We start from the raw sequence: 21,298 nt of genomic DNA, 5'->3' as shown, positions 1-21,298 counted from the left end.
GAAAAAATCAAACATTAAGTTTCATTAAGTGCTCTGCCTGCTGCTGCTGCTAAGTCATGTCAGTTGTGTCCGACTCTTTGCGACCCCATAGACGGCAGCCCACCAGGCTCCGGTCCCTGGGATTCTCCAGGCAACAATACTGGAGTACTCCAGTACTTTTGCCTAGAAAATCCCATGGACGGAGGAGCCTGGTGGGCTGCCATCCATGGGGTCGCTAGAGTCGGACACGACTGAGCGACTTCACTTTCACTTTTCACTTTCATGCATTGGAGAAGGAAATGACAACCCACTCCAGTGTTCTTGCCTGGAGAATCCCAGGAACGGGAAGGTTAGTGGGCTGCCGTCTATGGGTCGCACAGAGTCGGACATGACTGAAGCGACTTAGCAGCAGCAGCAGGGTAATTTAAAAATGTAACGAAGTACTCTTGGATATAATACAACATTTTGTATAAAATGTCTACAACGAAAAGCTATAAGTAAGAATGGTAGTCTGTGGACAGGTTTCCTTCCTTCTCTCTAGTCCTCAGTATTGAAGCATGGGTCCCGGAGACATGCTAGAAATGGACAAGAAGAGGGGTTCCTCCATGTGAGTGAGGGGTGCAGGAATTAGGGGCACATTGAGGGAAGCAGAGATGTTACTGCCAGCACATAACATGGTGAGAAGATGACAAGAGATAAATGTGGCAAGGCTGGGGCACTCCTCCAGGTTCCTGGATGTCCGGAGAGCATGGTGCTCTTTGGATTTTAAGCAGGAAGGAGCAAGGTGCAGTTTCTGCTTTAGACGGTTCTGCACCTTTTTGGATCCTGGGCTCAAAGCCACAACAGCAACACCGGCTCAACTTACTCTTTCTCCAGTCCTGCCTGCCTGTCTCGGCTTTATATCCTTAGAAGCACTTGTGACCAGGGTACACAGTGTATGCTTTATTTATTTGCCCATTATCTGCCTTTCTAACTAGAATGTAAGCCTCCTGAGGGCAGGGATATAACTCTTTTCCCAGTGTAGCATCTCCAGTGCCACCACCATGCCCAGCAGCTGGCAGGTGCTCAGCAAGTGACTATTAACCAATCAAATGTAAGGGTTGGTTTCTGAAATCAGTGTCATTGTTCTCCTCACAGATTTAATAACTGACTACAAAAGGAAAAAAAAGTAGTAGTTCAGTGGGGAAACTGGACAACGCTGTAAACAAGGAGTCAAAATCCACCAGTCATGGCTTCCCATGTGGCTCTAGTGGTAAAGAACCTGCCTGCCAGTGCAGGAGATGTAAGAGACACAGGATTGACCCCTGGGTCAGGAAGGTCCCCTGGAGGAGGGCATGGCAACCCACTCCAGTATTCCTGCCTGGAGATCCCATGGACAGAGGCACTGATGGGCTACAGTCCATGGAGTCGCAAAGAGTCAGACAGGACTGAAGCGACTGAGCATGCGGGAACTCGCACATAAAAAATAGCGAGTGTCACATGTCTCTGGGTGTCACACCCCAGTCAGGAATCCAGATCCAATCATGAATAAACACCAGAGAAACCTAAATTGAAGGATATTCTCTAAAAATTATTGGCATATGTTTCTCAAAGATATCAATGTCCTGAAAGACAAAAGCTGAAGAACTGTTTCTGTTTAAAGGAGACTAAAGAGACCTACGAGTTAAATGCATTTCTGATCCTATGCTGGGTCCTGGGAAAAAGAAAACTTCTGTGAAGGACATTAGGATATTTGATGAAAGCAAAATACGCAAGGGGAGAGGGGACAAACTGTGAGCTAGAGTACTTCTGTTCAGCTGAACTCCGGATGAATTGTCAGGATTCAGAAGCTGCGTCTCTGGGTGCCCTGAGCCGTGCCTCAGGACCCAGGGCAGCAGAGGAAAGATCTAAGAGAAGGAGCCCTGGCGTGGGATTCTGGAGACCTGGCCCTGCTACTGAGCTGCTGGCCCATGGTTTCTTCTCAGAGATTGGGGTTCTGAGGCTCAGAGACTCTGGCTGTTACATAACTTTGAGTCTGAGCAGCAGACTTAGTCCTAATGCTGTGAACTCCAGGCAGGCAGAGGTGATAGGAACACCTACAGGTCAACTGTGGCCGCCTCTGCGGGTGGGATTCACAGTGCAAAAACCAATAAAGAAAGAAAAAATAAGCACAGTGACCTCACAGGCTGTCTTGTTTGTTAGCATTGACGTTCTTATTCTTACTTGTCGGTGTCTTCTTGGTGGTCAGATCATAGTGAAAACTCAGAGGGAGGTGGAGACACAGAGAAAAGCTTAGGATTCAAAACATACAGCTTTGGGGAGAATGTATGGTCTTTTTGTCATTTAAAGTAGTGAAGCTAATTGCAGGGATTTATTTTATAGGGCAATAACTTCAGCCCAGTTCCTTCTACCTGACTCTAGTGATCACTGAGAGCCAGTGACAATAGTCATTGACCATGAGCCTTTCTAGGATTAAAGAGTTTGTTGAAAAATCAGCTGAGATCACTCATTAAATCTTAAAACACCGAAGAAAGAGTTAAAAATTATATGCCCATATGCATTAATTTTTGAAGCTAGAAAATAATTTTAAAACAGTTTAAAGTAATAATGGTTGTGGGCCCTGGTGGTCCAGTGGTTAAGACTACCTTCCAGCACACGTTGTGTGGATTCTATCCCTGGTTGGGGAGCTGAGATCCCATAGGCCTCTAGGCCAAAATACCAAATTATAAAAATCAAAAGAAATATTGTAACAAATTCAGTAAAGACTTTAAAAATTGTCCACATCAAAAAATCTTTTAAAAAATTGAAATAAGGTAACAGTGGTTGAAACAGAATTTGCTGGTTTAAATCTGAACTAATAAACTGAAATAAATGCCATTATCAGGGCATCCCAGTGTTTTGAACCACTTGTTTGGGTGGGTGGGAGAAAGAGTCTAGTATGAGTTTGTATTAGCCAAGATGCAGAGATGACGACCATCTAGAAATCTGAAGCCAGTAACATAATTAAGGTTTTGGAGTATTGTTTTACCTGAATATTTCTCAGTGGAGTATATAAAGAAAGTAAAATGTCCAAATTTGAAGGAATAATTTAAAATACATTTATAATATTGATGGAACCCAAATCAGAACCCTTTATAGATATCAGAAGTGTTAATAAATGTAAAGTCCTTAGAATGCCTAATGTACATGTGCACACGCCCTGAGCAGTCTTGAAGTGTTTTGATGATGAATCTGTACCCTTTTGATTTGACTTTTTTTAAAAAATTCATTTCTATCTATTTGACTTGCTTAAATTTGAAGTGTGCATACATCATTTCCACCTGCTTTAGGTTCCCAAGTGTTTTGTATGTTACTGTAATTTATCAATAAGTCAGTGGAAACATATCTAACTATAAGTGGTTATATGATTTCTAAGTCTTTCTCTCAGGTCCTGTGAATTTAAACAAGAATCCAGATAAAGATGTAAAGTAAAAAATACTTAGAGATGGGACTTCCCTGGTGGTCTGGTGGCAAAGACTCCATATTCCTAATGCAAGGAGCCTGGATCTCTGATCAGGGATCTCTGATCAGGAACTAGATCCCACATACTGCAAGGATCCCACATAATGTAAGGAGCCTGGATCTCTGATCTAGTTTGATCTCTGATCAGGAACTAGATCCCACATGCTGCAGGTGAAGATCTTGCATGCCACAACTAAGATCTGGCAGAGTCAGATAAAGTAAATAAATTTTTAAAAATACCTGGAGAGGCTTCAACAAGTAAAGTTTGTTTTTTTAAAATATAGTGTGCAAATTTAGCCTAAGCCATACTTCAGAAGATAACCATTTGGCATTGACTCTTTAATTAAAAGAACAGAGAAAAAAACCTTATCTCACACTGTACTTCCACCTTTTTTGTCTAACTGGATGAAGTATACTTTGAACAATGTGACAAGTTATTGGTACTGCTTTCTCAAGTTTTGGAAAGTGCATTTTGGGGCTATGCTACTATTGCTTAGTTTCTGATATCCTGCCTGCACTGGAGAAGAATATTTATGTTTATATATTTATATATAAGACAACTGCTTCCTTGGCCACAGTAACACCTTTGAGATTTGAGGAGTAGATGTATAAATTGTGTACAACAATACCTGAATAAACGAGGAAAGGCTAGGCATATGTAAAAGGCAAAATAAAAGATCTTTTTGTGACTTAACTTTTAGTAAGTATTCTCAGTATTAGTATTACTACTAGTATTAGTAGTATTCTCATAATAACAAAACCTTCCTGCTCCTTGTCATCATATGTCGTTCATTTAGTGTTTATTAGGTGCTAGGCACACGCTAATGTGTACTTTATACAATTTTGTGATTCAGTTCTCCCACAACTGTAAGAAATGAATATAGCTTCATTTTACAGATGAGAAAACTAAGATTCAGAGGTGGTACTTTCCGTACCTCAGAAGGGGCAGTTTCAGATTTTAATACAAGGTGGTTTTTGTGTCCAAAACTTTCTAAATCTTAGATGCTTTATTATAGTTACCTCTCAGAAGATGAATATTTAACATACACACGAGAATCAGATTTGCTAACATTCTTAGCAAACTCTATAGGTGGGAAAAAAGTTAATTCAGTCAACCATTTTAGAGTTAAAAAAGTAAAGGATTGCCATTAGGATGCTACTATCAAGAAAGAAGAAAGGAAAAAAAAAAATCCACCCAGAAATTAACAAGTGTTGACAAGTATGTGGAGAAATTGGATCCCTCGTGATTGCTAGGAATGTAAAGTGGTGCATCTGCTTTGGAAAACCATATGGTAGTTCCTTTAAAAAATTAAAAATAGAACTAACATATAATCTAGAAATCTCAGCTCTGGACATATACCCCCCAAAGCATTAAAAACAGGGTCTTGAAAAGATTCTTACACACCCACGTTCATAGTAGCAATATTCACAATAGCTGACAGGTAGAAGCAACCCAGATGTCTATCGATGAGTGCATGGAAGACAAAATGTGGTAGAGACTCACAATGGAATATTACTCATCCTTAAAAAGGAACGAGCTTCTGACACATGCAACAACATGGATGAACTTAAAGACATCATGCTAAGTGAGATAAGCTAGTTGAAAGAGGATAGACATCATATGATTTCACTTATATGAGGTACCTAGAGTGGTCAGAATTGTAGAGACAAGGTAGGAAGGTGGTTTCTAGGATCTGGAGGGAGGAAGGAATGGAGTTATTGTGCAGTGAGAACAGAGTTTCCGTCTGGGTTGATGAAAAAGTGCTGGAGATGGATGGTGGTAATGGTTGCACAGCAATGTGAATGTTCTTGATGCCACTGAACTTGACTTAGATGTGGTTAAGATGGAATGTTATTTTAATTTTATTTTAACATAACATTTTATGTTATGTGTATTATATCACAATTGAAAATAATAGTGTGAAAAAAGGTTGGGGGAAAGAGTGAAGTGACTGCCAGTGAACTCTTCCTTGTGAAGGATAAAAGGGATTTTTATCTTAGTCACATATATCGCAGGTTAAGTTATCCCAGCCCACTGTAACAGCATTCACTGGAAAAGCAAGGGTGGTGGAAAATCACGGAGATGTTGAGTTTTATTTCCCTAACCCCCAACTTGCTTGAAGCCTTCATTCTCTTCATCTTATCCAATGCAAAATGAGTTAGACTTTTCTTAGAAATTGAATTCTTTGGAGGGTGGTATCAGGAGATTTTCACTCTGAGTACTTTACCAGCAGCTTTCTCAGCCTGAGAGGTAGAGCCAGGGGCTCCCATTCAAATAGATAAATGAGATGCTTCCAGAAGTGAAACTTGTAACCGAGAGTTACATACTCTTGAGTTAGGCCTAGTTTTAGATGGTAGATGGATGGATGAATCATCTAGTCTGAGCAGGTCAATTGAACGATGTGGAATTTGACTAATATCTGTTTACTTTAGGTTTATTGTTCAGAGTCTCACTGGTTCTATTCAATTCCAAAAGTTTAACATGATGCAACAGTGAAGCTGGTTTTCCTGACTTCCAGCTTTCTATGGTTGTGAGAACTGTAATACTTGAAAAGAGGGGCCTTGACATTTCTTGTTGGTTGACAGCTATGAATGCAGGTGTCTCGTGGTGAATGGAGCTCACAGTCTAGCACAGAATGGTCCTTATTTGGCATCTTCTGATTCATAGGTGGGAAAAGTTTGATCAAGTATTGGGAGCATCTGGCACAGGCCTTTACCGTCTCTGGGAGGAGAGGAGTATGGGTGGAGCCAGAGTGCCCGGAGTTAAAGGGCTCCCTGGAGAGGTTTGCCCCAAGGCTTCTGGGCTTTTAGCAAACAGGGGCTGTTATCACTTTTCAGTGGGGAGAGGAGGGTAGATGTAGCCAGGATGATTGAATCCCTCCGTGCTTCTTTCCCTGTATTTATTTTTTATTTTTTAAACTTTCTATTTTATATTGGAGTATAGCCAGTTAACAATGTCATGATAGTTTCAGGTGGAGAGCAAAGGGACCCTGCCATACGTATCCATGTATCCATTCTTCCTCAAGCTCCCCACTTTGAAGGCTACTTATACTGCTGGATAGAAACTAGAATTAGGAATAGGGAATTAGGGAGACCAAACAGGAGGCTTCTGCAGGATTGTATACAAAGATGATGGTGATGATAGTAGCTGACACACATAGAGGGCTGCCGCTGCTGCTGCTGCTGCTAAGTCGCTTCAGTCGTGTCTGACTCTGTGCGACCCCATAGAGGGCAGCCCACCAGGCTCCCCCGTCCCTGGGATTCTCCAGGCAAGAACACTGGAGTGGGTTGCCATTTCCTTCTCCAATGCATGAAAGTGAAAAGTGAAAGTGAAGTCGTTCAGTCGTGTCCGACTCCTAGGGACCCCATGGACTGCAGCCCACCAGGCTCCTCCGCCCATGGGATTTTCCAGGCAAGAGGACTGGAGTGGGGTGCCACTGCCTTCTCCGACATGGAGGGCTACCTTGTGCCAAAAGCTCTACTTGTCTCGTCCTCGCTCTGTGACCTATAAGTAGGTCTATGGCATTATTGGTACCATTTCACAGATGACAAAATTCAGGAACAAAGAAACCAGTCTTTTTTTTTTTTTTTTTCCTTTAAGATCACACAGCTTGTGTTGAATGGATCCAGGATGGTGGGAACTAGGAGCTGGTGGAGAGGAGCTGTTTTCATTCTTCCAAAGCCACGTATCACCAGAAACGTAGTGTAGGAAGGAGCAGAGACAGTTGATTGTGTTTAAACTAGGGTTTGGAAGCCATGTGCATCCCTGACCACATCTCTTCCTTCTAGGGATAGATGACAGCTGTTGTCCAGGATCAACCAGGTTGGCCTGAGTTTTGGGGAGGAATGGGCCAGGTAAGGGTGTGGACTGGAGCTGTGTGCTCCCAGGTACCTGGCTGCTTTTCTGGGTGTGGCAGTGGTGGGGTGATGGGCGAAGTGTGGGGGTGCTGGCAGAGCACACAATGTAATTCTGATTGATGAGTGAGCTCTTTGTGGGTGTTTATTGATGTGAACAGGTTCTGTCAGTCCCCTAGGCATTTGGTTGCGAGATAACAAACAGTCAACAAGCTGTGGAGTGCTTTTTGTAATGTTTGCTTCATGGAAGACTGTGGCATTACAACCTGTTCCACAAGAGAGGCAGCAAGAAATTCAGAGGCATTTGAGTTATTTATACCAGAAAACAAACACGGTCTTTTCAAGCGTTTTATAGGCCTGTTTCTTGTAGGGGTCTGTGGAAATTGTTTATTTCGTCCCTTAAAATTTAGGAAAGGCGGTTAGCAGTTTTATAGAGAAGCAGCAAACTCTAATTTTCCACTTTGTTTTTAAAAATCTACCTGCCTTGGTCATGCTTATTGTTTAATGTGTTGGCTTTAGTATTAAAGGAAAACTGACAGGTGGGGAGCATCTGCTCTTTTGCTTTAAAAGTTAAATATATTGTTTCTTTTTTTAATTAAAAAATGAAATGCAAAAACTTCTGATAGTCCTGTGGTTAGGACCTGGTGCTTTCACTCACAGGGCCTGGGTTCAGTCCCTGGTCTGGAAACTAAAATCCTTAAAGCTACATGTTGTGGCTAAGCACCCACCGCCCCCAAAATAAAACAAAAAAATTAAAAATAGGCACATGGTTTTAAAAAATTTCCAAAGCAACATAAAAGGATAAAAGAAATCCTCCTTTCATGCTAGTCCTCCCTTGCCTTTTCCAGAGATAGTTTCAGTTTTTTGGGGTATATTTTTCATGTATGGGCTATGCAAATACAAACATATCCTACATAATAAAAAACAATAGAATGGGAAAGACTAGAGATATCTTCAGGAAAATTAGACATACCAAGGGAACATTTCATGTAAAGATGGGCACAGTAAAGGACAGAAATGGTATGAACTTAACAGAAGCAGAACATATTAAGAGGTGGCAAGAATACATAGAAGAACTATATAAAAAAGATCTTCATGATCCAGATAACCACGATGATGTGATCACTCACCTAGAGGCAGACACTGGGAGTGTGAAGTCAAGTGGGTGTTAGGAAACATCACTACAAACATAACTAGTGGAGGTGATGAAGTTCCAGTTGTTGAGCTATTTCAAATCCTCAAAGATGATGCAGTGAAAGTGCTACACTCAATATGCCAGCAAATTTGGAGCACTCAGCAGTGGCCACAGGACTGGAAAAGGTCACTTCTCATTCCAATCCCAAAGAAAGGCAATGCCAAAGAATGCTCAAACTACTGCACAATTGCATTCATCTCACATGCTAGCAAAGTAATGGTCAAATTCTCCAAGCCAGGCTTCAACAGTACGTGAACCATGAACTTCCAGATGTTCAAGCTGGATTTAGAAAAGGCAGGGGAACCAGAGATCAAATTGCCAACATCCACTGGATCATCGAAAAAGCAAGAGAGTTCCAGAAAAATATCTACTTCTGCTTTATTGACTACACCAAAGCCTTTGACTGTGTGGATCACAACAAACTGTGGAAAATTTTTAAAGAGATGGGAATACCAGACTACCTAACCTACCTCCTAAGAAATCTGTATGCATAAGAAGCAACAGTTAGAACTAGACATGGAACAACTGACTGGTTCCAAATCGGGAAAGGAGTATGTCAAGACTGTATATTGTCACCCTGCTTATTTAACTTACATGCAGAGTACATCATGCGAAATGCATGCCTGGATGAAGCACAAGCTGGAATCACGATTGCCGGGAGAAAAATCAATAACCTCAGATATGCATATGACACCACCCTTATGGCAAAAAGTGAAGAAGAACTAAAGAGCCTTTTGATGAAAGTGAAAGAGGAGAGTGAAAAAGTTGGCTTAAAACTTAACATTCAGAAAACTAAGATCATGGCATCTGGTCCCATCACTTCATGGCAAATAGATGGGAAACAATGGAAACAGAGACTTTATTTTTTTGGACTCCAAAGTCACCGCAGGTGATGACCATGGCCAAGAAATTAAAAGACACTTGCCCCTTGGAAGAAAAACTATGACCAACCTAGACAGCATCTTCAAAAGCAGAGACATTACTTTGCCAACAAAGGTTTGTCTAGGCAAAGCTATGGTTTTTCCAGTAGTCATGTATGGATGTGAGAGTTGAACTATAAAGAAAGCTGAGTGTCGAAGAATCGATGCTTTTGAACTGTGGTGTTGGAGAAGACTCTTGAGAGTCCCTTAGACTGAAAGGAGATCCAACTAGTCCATCCTAAAGGAAGTCAGTCCTGAATATTCATTGGAAGGATTGGTGCTGAAGCTAAAACTTCAATACTTTAGCCACCTGATGCTAAGAACTGACTCACTGGAAAAGACCCTGATGCGGGGAAGAATTGAAGGCAGAAGGAGAAGGGGACATCAGAGAATGAGATGGTTCAATGGCATCACCGACTTGATGGACGTGAGTTTGAGCAGGCTCCAGGAGTTGGTGATGGACAGGGAAGCCTGGTGTGGTGAAGTCCATGGGGTTGCAAAGAGTCGGACATGACTGAGCGACTGAACTGTATTACTGTAACTGTATCCTGCATAAATATACACACTATTCAGTGCTTTGCTGTTTTCTTTGTGTAATATTATACTTTTTCAAGATGATTTTGTGTCATCACATGTAAATCTATCCCGTTTGTTTTAATAGCTATATAGTTCCAATGAATGGAAGAGCCAGAATTTATTTACCAGACCCCATTGAAGACCTTGGGCTTCCCTGATGACTTGGTCGGTGAAGAGTCTGCTTATGATGCAGGAGGTCCAGGTTCGATCTCTGGGTTGGGAAGATCCCCTGGAGAAGGGAATGGCAACCCAGCCCAGTATTCTTACCTGGAGAATTCCATGGACAGAGGAGCCTGGCAGGCTACAGTGCATGGGGTCGCAAACAGTCGGACATGACTAAGCAACTAACATACTTTGAGACCTTAATGCCTTTAGAACTAATATTGAGAGGTATATCCTTCTGTGTCCTCATTATTTCTCACTCTGTGAGTATATGTATAGAGTAAACTTCTCTGTCAAAGTATAGTTAAATTTGAAATCTTAGAAGACTTACTCTTGGGCTTAGCGAAAGTAGAATTTGAACACCTATTGTGTGAAAGATCAGTTATTTTGGAGAATTTTGCTTGATTAACATGGTTTTTAATCATGCCAGGGCAGCAGTTGTGAAAAGATGCTGATTAAGTATATCACATCTATTTAAACATTTACTCCTAAAAGTATTTCAATCAAATGTTATTTCAGGAAGATACAATTTAATCATTAATTAAGCCCTGCCCTTGACAGAATACAATCTTGATTCTGAGCCCCCAGCCTCTCCCGCCCCTCTTCCCCATTAACATCGAAGAGCTTCAAGCTAGTGAGCACAGGGGCCATTCGTGTTCCTGATGAGAAACCTCGTGATCCTGGAGTACGGCTGTGAAAGGACAGCCTTCAGCTGCTGAGGAAGCTGCAGTTTATTGGAGCCAAAGGACTGTGTCACCAGTTCATGGGACATTTTTCTGCCAGCTTCATGGTTGTCAACCTGCCGAGTGGGCTGGGGGCTTAAACTCCTGATCAGTGTTAAAGCATTTCTGCAAATGGTGTTTGTGATTTTTCACCATCCTCCCAAAATTAAATGTTATTCACAGGGTGTGAGGGGTTTTAAGAAGCTAATAATGGGTTTTTGTTTTTGTTTATGTTTAGATTTTTCAGTATTTAACCGTGGGTGTGGAACCTGGACTTTGCCATTTAATCCTCTCAACTATTAATTATGTTTTGGGACACACCTGGAAACCTTGTGTAAGCTATGCCTCATTAGTCAATGCGGTTAGTATGTCTTCAAAAAAAAAATTAGCATACAGATTTGTTTTGAAAGACAATTTGCTGAAATGTCAGTTTAATATCATTGAAGAACGAGCCTTACTTCTTTTTACTGATTGTTCCTGGTAGTGGTGACCTGAGATGGGTATGGTTACTAAGCTTTTGAAATTGTGTATATAGGGTCTGTAATATGGCCTTGAGCGGCCATGGAGCTGGAGTTCCCATTGAACACCTGTTAATAATCAGCCCTGCACTAATAATAATAGCTAACATGCCTTGAGCCACAGCTCGTCAAAACCCTGCACTTTTTTGGACTAAGTTTAATGGGTAAGGACAGTGAGGAGGTTAAGCTGAAACATACAAGGGCCTACCGTTTATAGAGCCAGGATTAGAATCTGGGCAATTTGCTCATGCTGTTTTATACGTTAGTCTACAAAAGAAACCTTTGAGGTTGATAATTATATTCCTGTTTTACCTTCAGGGAGCTTGAGGCTCAAAATCAAATGACTTTAACCACTGGTCATTCAAGGTCACAACTCCTGAGAGACGATGTGATCTGAAATCCAGATTCTTCCCTGTTGCTCACAGCTTTGATTTAAGGGAGGACCTCATGTGTGGGTCTGTCCCACATTTTCAGGATGTTTAGCATCCCTGGAGCCCACTCACTAAATTCCACTAGGGACCTCTCTCACTGTGCCATCCAAACACGTCCCCACGTGTGTCTCCTCCTCTTATACTAGGTGTCATGTTTACATTTCTTAATTTCAAACTTGCCTCTTGTCATTATACTACATTGCCTCCCGCGGCAATTTTTTAATCAACAGTAATCAAACTCACCTCTTGCTCATAATTTGGAATAGTTAGAATAATTGGAATAATTTTAATGCAAATCACTTCAGTACAAAATCACAGATGAGAGAGAGCATCTCCTCCGGATCCAGATCCTTATTTTATAGGTTAAATACACTCACAGACATGCTCACAGACACACACACACACACACCCTCTACCCATCCTGAAGCACAGTCAGTCAGTTCAGCCGCTCGGTAGTGTCCGATGGTTTGCGACCCCATGGACTTCAGCACACCAGGCTTCCCTGTCCATCACCAACTCCTGGAGCCTACTCAAACTCATGTCCATTGCATTGGTGATGCCATCTAACCATCTCACCCTCTGTCATCCCCTTCTCCTCCTGTCTTCAATCCTTGCCAGCATCAGGGTCTTTTCCAATGAGTCAGTTCTTCACATCAGGTGGCCAAACTATTGGAGTTTCAGCTTCAGCATCAGTCCTTCCAATGAATATTCAGGACTGATTTCCTTTAGGATGGATTGGTTGGATCTCCTTGCAGTCCAAGGGACTCTCAAGAGTCTTCTCCAGCACCACAGTTCAAAAGCATCGATTCTTTGGCGCTCAGCTTTCTTTATGGTCCAGCTCTCACATCCAACATGACTACTGGAAAAACCATAGCTTTGCCTAGACGGACCTTTTTTGGCAAAATAATGTCTCTGCTTTTTAATATGCTGTCTAGGTTGGTCATAACTTTTCTTCCAAGGAGCAAGCGTCTTTTAATTTCATGGCTGCAGTCACCACCCGCAGTGATTTTGCAGCCCTCCAAAAATAAAGTGTCTCACTGTTTCCATTGTTTGCCCATCTATTTGCTATGAAATGATGGGACCAGACTCCATGATCTTAATTTTCTGAATGTTGATTTTTAAGCCAACTTTTTCACTCTTGTCTTTCACTTTCATCAAGAGGCTCTTTAGTTCTGCTTCACTTTCTGCCCTAAGGGTGGTGTCATCTGCATATCTGAAGTTATTGATATTTCTCCCAGCAATCTTGATTTGAGCTTGTGCTTCATCCAGCCTGGCATTTCACATGATGTACTCTGCATATAAGTTAAATAAGCAGGGGGACAATATGCAGCCTTGGTCTACTCCTTTCCCGATTTGGAACCAGTCTGTTGTTCCATGTCCAGTTCCACTGTTGCTTCTTGACCTGCATACAGATTTCTCAGGAGGCAGGTCAGGTGGTATGGTATTCTCATCTCTTGAAGAATTTTCCACAGTTTGTTGTGATCCACACAGTCAAAGGCTTTGGTGTAGTCAATAAAGAAAAAGTAGATGTTTTTCTGGAACTCTCTTGCTTTTTCGATGATCCAGTGGATGTTGGTAATTTGATCTCTGATTCCTCTGCCTTTTCTAAATCCAGCTTGAACATCTGGAAGTTCATGGTTCCCATACTGTTGAAGCCTGGCTTGGAGAATTTTGTACATTACTTTGCTAGCGTGTGAGATGAATGTAATTGTGCAGTAATTTTAGCATTCTTTGGCATTGCCTTTCTTTGGGATTGGAATAAAAAGTGACTTTTTCCAGTCCTGTGGCTTTTGCTGAATTTTCCAAATTTGCTGGCATGTTGAGTGTAGCACTTTCACTGCATCATCTTTGAGGATTTGAAATACTCAACTGGAATTTCATCACCTCCACTAGCTTTGTTCTAAATGATGCTTCCTAAGACCCACTTGACTTGGCAGTGGGTGATGTCTGGAATGGCTGATGTCTGGAAACCAGACATCAACCAACCAGGATGTCTGGTTCTAGGCGAGTGATCACACCATGGTGATTATCTCTGTCATGAAGATCTTTTTTGTTTAGTTCTTCTGTGTATTCTTGCCACCTCTTTTTAGCATGTTCTGTTTCTGTTATGCCCATCCCTTTCTGTCCTTTATTGTGCTCATTTTTGCATGAAGCACAGAGGTGGCCGGAAAGACTTTCTCAAAGTTAAAAGATACACTGGCAGCTTACTAGACTTGACCCCTATTTGTGGGGGGCTGATTGGCATTTCTTTGTATTAGTTTATTTCAGGCAAATGTATTTGATTGAGCTGTGTTTATTTTCTAATGAGTGTTTTTGACCTTTTAAAGGGCGATATTTGGAGGGTTGATGTAGTTGAGTTGAAAAGGCAAGCCAAGAGACTGCAATACAAGATTGCGCTATTTTGGAAAAGTTATTTTGCACATGGCTTTTTACAGCTTGATAGTGCCGGCAAAGCTGGACACATCTGATGAGGCCTGTCACTGTTACCTTGGCAAATGTGCAAGCTCCCGTCAGATTTAAGTGGAATAACAGGTAGGTTGAATAATCTCATATATATTAATCCTGATGGTTCTCATGGAGCAAAGAATTTTGGTGAAAGAAAGATGTTATTGTTTGAGAACCTTTAGTTGTTCAGAAAATTTGTTCAATGCCTATTGTGTGGCAGATACAGGTTTTAATTTTCATGGATGAGGTGGGCATAGATTTTGCCTGTTGTTTGTGGTGCTGATTGTTTCCAAACCCTTTCTGTATCTTCAATAAAAGACACCTTAAAAAAAAAAAAGATGACTTGCCTACATCCACTGAGGCCACTATACAACCGTATTGTCTATTGTATAGGACCAGGGTTACAGGTTCGTCTGGTAACCGTCTTTGCCTGATAGTACCAGTCTCACTGATTTAAGTGTATGCCTCTAGAATATCAAATGTGTTTTTGGGAACAGATTTAATGAGAAAGCTGATTCATTATGTGGGAGGGTCGTCAGATGATCCTATCTTTTTAAAAAGCATTTCTAATCTCACAGAGTTCTTGGGCCTCAATATGGATCTTGGTTAATCAGTTAAGTCACAGTGCTTGAAGAAACCATGACCAGTGCCGAATTGTCTTCTGATGAATGATGAGAGAGAATTTGCAGATGTTGGAATAAACTTGCTCCAAATACTCATATACAAATTTGAAGGCGATGAGGGATATGTGTTTCTTACTGACTGTGGAAAAGAAAATGTTCATTGAAACTGTTGACATCGACTTTTCATTAGTGATTCAGAAATAGTAGAAGTTGTTTTGAAATCACCCAAGTCATAGTAACAGGAACATAATTTTTCTCATTCTCATCTGTTTTCCCTTCCTCATTATTATGATTATTAAGAGAACAGGAACGTGACTTGGGAAAAGTCTGTTTGAATTAATAACTTACTTGGCAGACACGTCAACTGAACGAAGTTTTATGTCTCTTTTACTTTCATGAGGAAGAGATCACTGATTAGAGAGCCTGATATTGGAGAACTGTTTAAAAAAACAACATAAACAAACCGATAAATCAGCCCAAACTTACTGGTATCTCCTGGCATCATTACTCTGATTTGCATAACATATGATTTGCATCCAGAGCTACAATGTATTACAATAATGGTTCTGAGTATTCTTCTTGTTTTGTAGAAAAATCAGGAAATAACCCCAGAAGTGTTTAAGGAGGTAACAAAATACTTAGGATATAATGTGAGTAAAAACAAATTACAAAGTAGTATGTATCTATATCCTCAATTTGATAAAGCCCAAAGGCATTTTCCAAAATTTTACAGTGAACCTGGGTAACTCTTATTAAAAAATATTACTAGAAGTTGGGAGGAAATCCTGATTCTCCACCAAATAGTCAGGCAACCATCTCAAAATAGAGGAGGGGCAGAGGGCTAAGATGTAGAGGAATATTTAATAGTTTAATAGTCTGGAAACATATCTACATGTTGTGACCTGAAAAATTATTACAAAACAGTATACATAGCCCTACATTTGTAAAATGAATGAATTTATAAGGTGAGAAGTAAACAAAAGTGTGTATAAAGATTACACAAAATATATAAAGTCATTCAAAAAATACACAAAATTTATACAGGAAATAAAAAGTATTTATTTATGGGCTTTCTTTGTAGCTCGGTTAGTAAAGAAGATGCCTGCAATGCAGGAGACCTGGCTTTGATTCTTGGGTTGGAAAGATCCCCTGGAGAAGGAAATGGCAACCCACTCCAGTATTCTTGCCTGGAGAATCCCTTGGATAGAGGCGCCTGGCAGGCTACAGTCCACAGGGTCGCAAAGAATCGGACACAACTGAGTGACTAAACAACCTATATATATACATATGTGTGTGTGTGTGTGTGTGTGTGTGTATGTGTATATATATGTGTGTATATATATATATATATAAATATAGTGGAATTCTCTAGGCCAGAATACTGGAATGGATAACCTTTCCCTTCTCCAGGGGATCTTCCCAACCCAGGGGTTGAATCCAGGTCTCCCACATTGCAGGCAGATTCTTTCCCACCTGGGCCACAAAAGAAGCCCAAGAATATTGGAGTGTGTGTAGCCTATCCCTTCTCCAGCAGATTTCCCGACTCAGGAATTGAACTGGAGTCTCCTGCATTGCAGGCAGATTCTTTACCAACTGAGCTATCAGGGAAGCCCATGTATATCTTTGGGACACCAGAAGGACAAGGATTTTTGTTTGAAAGGCTATAAAGAAAAATTTCCAAATAGTAAGTGATTCTGACTGAGGGCTGAGGTTATTGGTAATTTTTCTTGTCTATGTGTATATTTTCTAGTCTGTGTGTGTATTTTCTAATATCATTCAGAGAGTATCTGTTACTTTTACTAACGGGAAAGGAAGGAAAAAAAATGTAATACATTTTGGAAAGATCTTCACTTACTAAAAGAGAAAACAAAAAAATTGTCCCATAAAGTCACTTTTCTTTCATCTGGGCGGTTAAGCCTCCACTGTACTGTTTGATAACTGAGCCGTTTGAGGATTTTTGTTTAACCAGGTCCCTTAAGGGAGGCCATGCGTTGTAGCCCGAGGTTGTTACTACTTCAATGATGCAGACTTAGAACATCAGGACCGTGAGTGAATGGATGCATACTTCTTGGGCAGTTCTTCACGTCCTCAGGTGACACTTGGGAGGTGAGGCCCCCTTGTCCCTGCATGTGGCTGGCCTGGATGGATACTTAACTCTTGGCTGAGAAATAAACCCGATGGAGGAAGCTCAGGAGCTAAGCCAAGAGCATCATTTTCCTTAGGAATTTAATTTCCAAAATCTAGTCTTTGGAGTTCTGAGAAGTGAGAGGCGGTATGTTACTGCAGCCCTTTCTTGGAGACTCTTGTGCTCACTAGTCTGTTCGAGCTTCTGAGAGATTCCAGAGCAAAGGTGATTACTGCCAAAGGAAAGTTTTAATTTATTTTTATTTTTTTGACCACATTGTACTTCATGTGGGATCTTAGTTTCCCAACCAGGGATCACTGTACTGCTGGAGAAGTCCCCAAAGAAGGGTTTTTAAAAAGCAGAATTTGTCTAAGCAATGGGGAGCTGGGTGGAGCTGAAAGGAAAGAGTAGTCCTTGAAAAGGAGGAGGAAAAGACCTTATGCATTAAGGGGGTCCCTGCACAGATCTGGAGTGACATGAAACTTGGGGTTTCATGGATGTAGTTTCAACAGCAGCAGTTTTACATGTCATGAAGTTTTAAGTGGTTTCCTGAAGAGTTGTCAAGGCCTTCAGAAGTATGTTTCAATCACATTTTATAAATTACATAAACTTATTTTAAGTCTTAGTAGGACACTTGTGACTTGCAAACTGTTGTGATTTTGGCTACATAAATGGTTAGTGGAAATACATTTTCATGCATCATATTATATCAAGAAACTCCTATTGACTCTCAGTTGATGGGTGTTTTCTTTTTTATAACATTTAGAAAAATGAATGATTCAATTACTCCCACTCACTGTTTCTGTAAAGTGGAATCATTCAGCCCTGTTTTCTGCTAATGTTTTTCTTTTAAGACAGACTATCAAGTGATGAGTAGAGAACCTTAAGCCCCCAATTTTGAGGAGTTTAAAGGTTGCCAAGAATTATTTTTTTAATTGCCTACATATATGTGCCTTGCTTTGCTAATTTAGATGTGTACTTATTTAGCTCAGAAAATGAAAGGACAAGTGCACGAGGATAAGAGCAACAGATTACAACCAAAATTATTTATTTTTTTTCTGAACAAATAGGGTTGCTTCACGTTGTAGGTTATGTGTCCCACTGGTCTTTGTTGCATGGATCTGACTGTATCTTTATTTGTATTTTTCTTTGTCACACACACACCTATTCATATGGTTTTCTATATGAATTTATTTGGATTTTATTTATGTTGTGTCCATTAAGAAGTAGATGCATGATATGTATCTATGCAATTGGGATTCAAGGCTTGATACCCACTGAGGTACATAAAAGACCAAGAATATAACTTGCTTTACTGATGAGATCGCTGTGATGTCATTTCCATTTGTCACTGTATTGCAAGAATCTGGCTCCCAAACAGCACAGACCAGTTATTCATAGGCTGGGAGGTTATACCATGACCAGTTGCTGTGAGTGACTGCAAACTCTCTTCTAGGTGTTTATAACAGAGTGATTTTTAAAATCATCATTGCTAAAGTTTAAAAAGTATTGAATGTAGGTATAAAGTGACCATATATCATAGTTTTTGTTCAATTTATAGAATTAAAGAAGTATTTGAAAAACTGAATAAAAAGCAGAAATGCTATAATAAATTTATTAATAGATAAACAAATTTTAACAGAACAATAAGATGTAACATTTGGGTCATCTTTCATTTCAGGCAGGTCAAATTTTATTTGCATGGGTATGAATAAGAATTATTTGGAAGTACTGTCAGTTTTACAGAGTTGTAAATTAACAGTGGGTTAGAGATGGATTGCCCTGTTGACTCAGAAAATCCCCAGAAGGCCCTCTGGGAGATGTCTAACACTCACTGAAGGGATAGGCACCTAGAAATGTCTTGCGCTTGTTTCAAATTCTTCAGTTCAGTTCAGTTGCTCAGTCATGTCCGACTTTTTGCAACCCCATGGACTGCAGCACACGAGGCTGCTCTGTCAATCACCAACTCCCGGAGCTTACTCAAACTCATGTCCATCAAGTCGGTGATGCCATCCAGCCATCTCATCCTCTGTTGCCCCTTCTCCTCCCACCTTCAATCTTTCCCAGCATCAGGGTGTTTTCAAATGAGTCAGTTCTTCGCATCAGGTGGCCAAAGTACTGGAGTTTCAGCTTCACCATCAGTCCTTCCAATGAACATTCAGGACTGATTTCCTTTAGGATGGACTGGTTGGATCTCCTTGCAGTCCAAGGGACTCTCAAGAGTCTTCTCCAACACCACTGTTCAAAAGCATCAGTTCTTCGGCACTCAGCCTTCTTCACAGTCCAACTCTCACATCCGTACATGACCACAGGAAAAACCATAGCCTTGACTAGACGGACCTTTGTTGGCAAAATAATGTCTCTACTTTTTAATATGCTGTCTAGGTTGGTCATAACTTTCCTTCCAAGGAGTAAGCGTCTTTTAATTTCATGGCTGCAGTCACCATCTGCAGTGATTTTGGAGCCTCCCCAAAATAAAGTCTGTTACCGTTTCCACTGTTTCCCCATCTATTTGTCATGAAATGATGGGACCAGATGCCATGATCTTAGTTTTCTGAATTTTGAGCTTTAAGCCAACTTTTTCACTCTCCTCTTTCACTTTCATCAAAAGGTTCTTTAGTTCTTCTTCACTTTCTGCCATAAGGGTGGTGTCATCTCCATACCTCAGGTTATTGATATTATTGAAAGTCTTGGACATTTATAAAAATACTTTTCCAGCAATTTCATTTGTTGAATGCTTATGATGAGATTAATGCTCTTATATTAATAATGTGTTAAAAATTGCATGAATGACAAGAATATTTAAGGTAGGTATTTGGATTTCCAGTGTCTTGTTTTGATACTATTTTTCCTCCAAGCCCCACTTAACACAAGGGGAGTGTTGAAAATATTATGGTGAAGGTGGTGGCACCATCTTTCTAAATATTTCCTCTAATGTACAAATTGAATAATACACTCTCTGCTTCTTAGTTTCTTTAAGGGAGAGGTAGGGGATTGTGGTATCATTTATATGTTAAATGAAAAAAATAGAGCAATTAAAAACAGTATATACAGTTCTAGTGTTCTATACACATTTGACTAAAATGGTATAGCCTGGGAAGTGATGCATTTTTTTAATACTTTTGTTTATTTTTGGCCTGGTTGCGTCTTTGTTGCTGCTCTGGCTTTTCCCTAGTTGTGGTGAGCAGGAGCGGCTGTTGTGATGGCTTCCCTTGTTGCAGAGCACAGACTCTAGGCACATGGGCTTCAGTGGACGGGACCAGCAGGCTCTCAAGCACAGGCTCAAGAGTTGTGGTGCGTGGACCTAGTTGCTCCGTGGCTTGTGGGTCTTCCCAGATCAAGGACTGAACCAGCACCTCCCGCACTGGCAGGTGGATTGTTTATCACTGAGCCACCAGGGGAGCCCTTTATATATGTGTAATTTTCTTTCTTTCGACTGTGCTGAGTATTCCTTGCTGGAAGTGATGGATTTTAAGTTTCTACAGAAAAATTTGTTAGTTCCAATTATGAATTTAATGGAATGAAAATTCATCACGTGACAGCACAGGTAGGAGAGAATGTTTTCCATTGCTGCTTGAAGACTTTTTATCTCAAAGTACAATTCTCCTTGGTCTGAAAAGAGCATGTTGATACACCAGAGGCTGCTTATACTTAGACTGTAAGCAATACAGGAGGATTTATAGACTTTCTGATGACTTGACCTTATTTCCTAGGTATGAGACTTGAAGTCTAGAAGAAAGGTAAAGTTGAAAATAGTAAACCTGTATTTATCCAAAAATTTGACCTCAGATTCCTTACTAAGTGCTATGAGCTGTTTGTTTCCCCCAATTAGTCTAAAAATGGGTGTTTTTATTCTAACTAAACACGTCAGTAGTAGGTCTTACAGACACATTTAATTTGGGATTTTATCATAAGCTCTGTATTTTGGTAATTTGGGGGTTGCAAACACCAGGTGAGTTTCACTCAAGAAAAGGTAGAGGGTGAAGAGGGAGATCAAGATGTAAGTCTAATCCCAGGAATTGGGTCAGGTTCAGCTCTCATTGGCTGTGAGTGTCTCTCTTGACCTTTTACCCCAGCTTCTAACTGGCAATTTCCTTTGGAGTTTCTTAATTCCAGTTTTTGAGGCAGAGCATCTTGATGGGCTAACCCTATCTTTCTAGCCAGTAAACAGAAGTTGAAAGCTCTTGGCCAGCCTATGAATGCCTAACAGAAGCAGAATGCCTAACAGAAGCCTATGAATGATCTAACGGAAGCAGAAGATATTAAG

General features: G+C 40.6%; 1 protein-coding gene across 31 annotated transcripts in view; it reads left to right on the top strand.

Annotated features, from left to right (window-relative positions):
* Positions 1-21,298, top strand: part of SGMS1 (sphingomyelin synthase 1) — a 323,882-nt gene that overhangs the window by 118,586 nt on the left and 183,998 nt on the right. The window contains exon 4 of one of the 31 annotated variants that reach the window (XM_059881897.1): positions 14,274-14,370. The exons of the other annotated variants lie outside the window; for them this stretch is intronic. The gene's annotated coding sequence lies outside the window, so the exon portion shown is untranslated. The remainder of the gene's footprint in view (positions 1-14,273; positions 14,371-21,298) is intronic. 31 annotated transcript variants of the gene reach the window in all.

This window comes from Bos taurus, chromosome 26 (assembly GCF_002263795.3).
Source record: "Bos taurus isolate L1 Dominette 01449 registration number 42190680 breed Hereford chromosome 26, ARS-UCD2.0, whole genome shotgun sequence".
In the NCBI taxonomy this organism is placed as follows: Eukaryota; Metazoa; Chordata; class Mammalia; order Artiodactyla; family Bovidae; genus Bos; species Bos taurus.
Note: the sequence above shows the minus strand (reverse complement) of the source record. Positions and strands in the feature narration are given on the sequence as shown.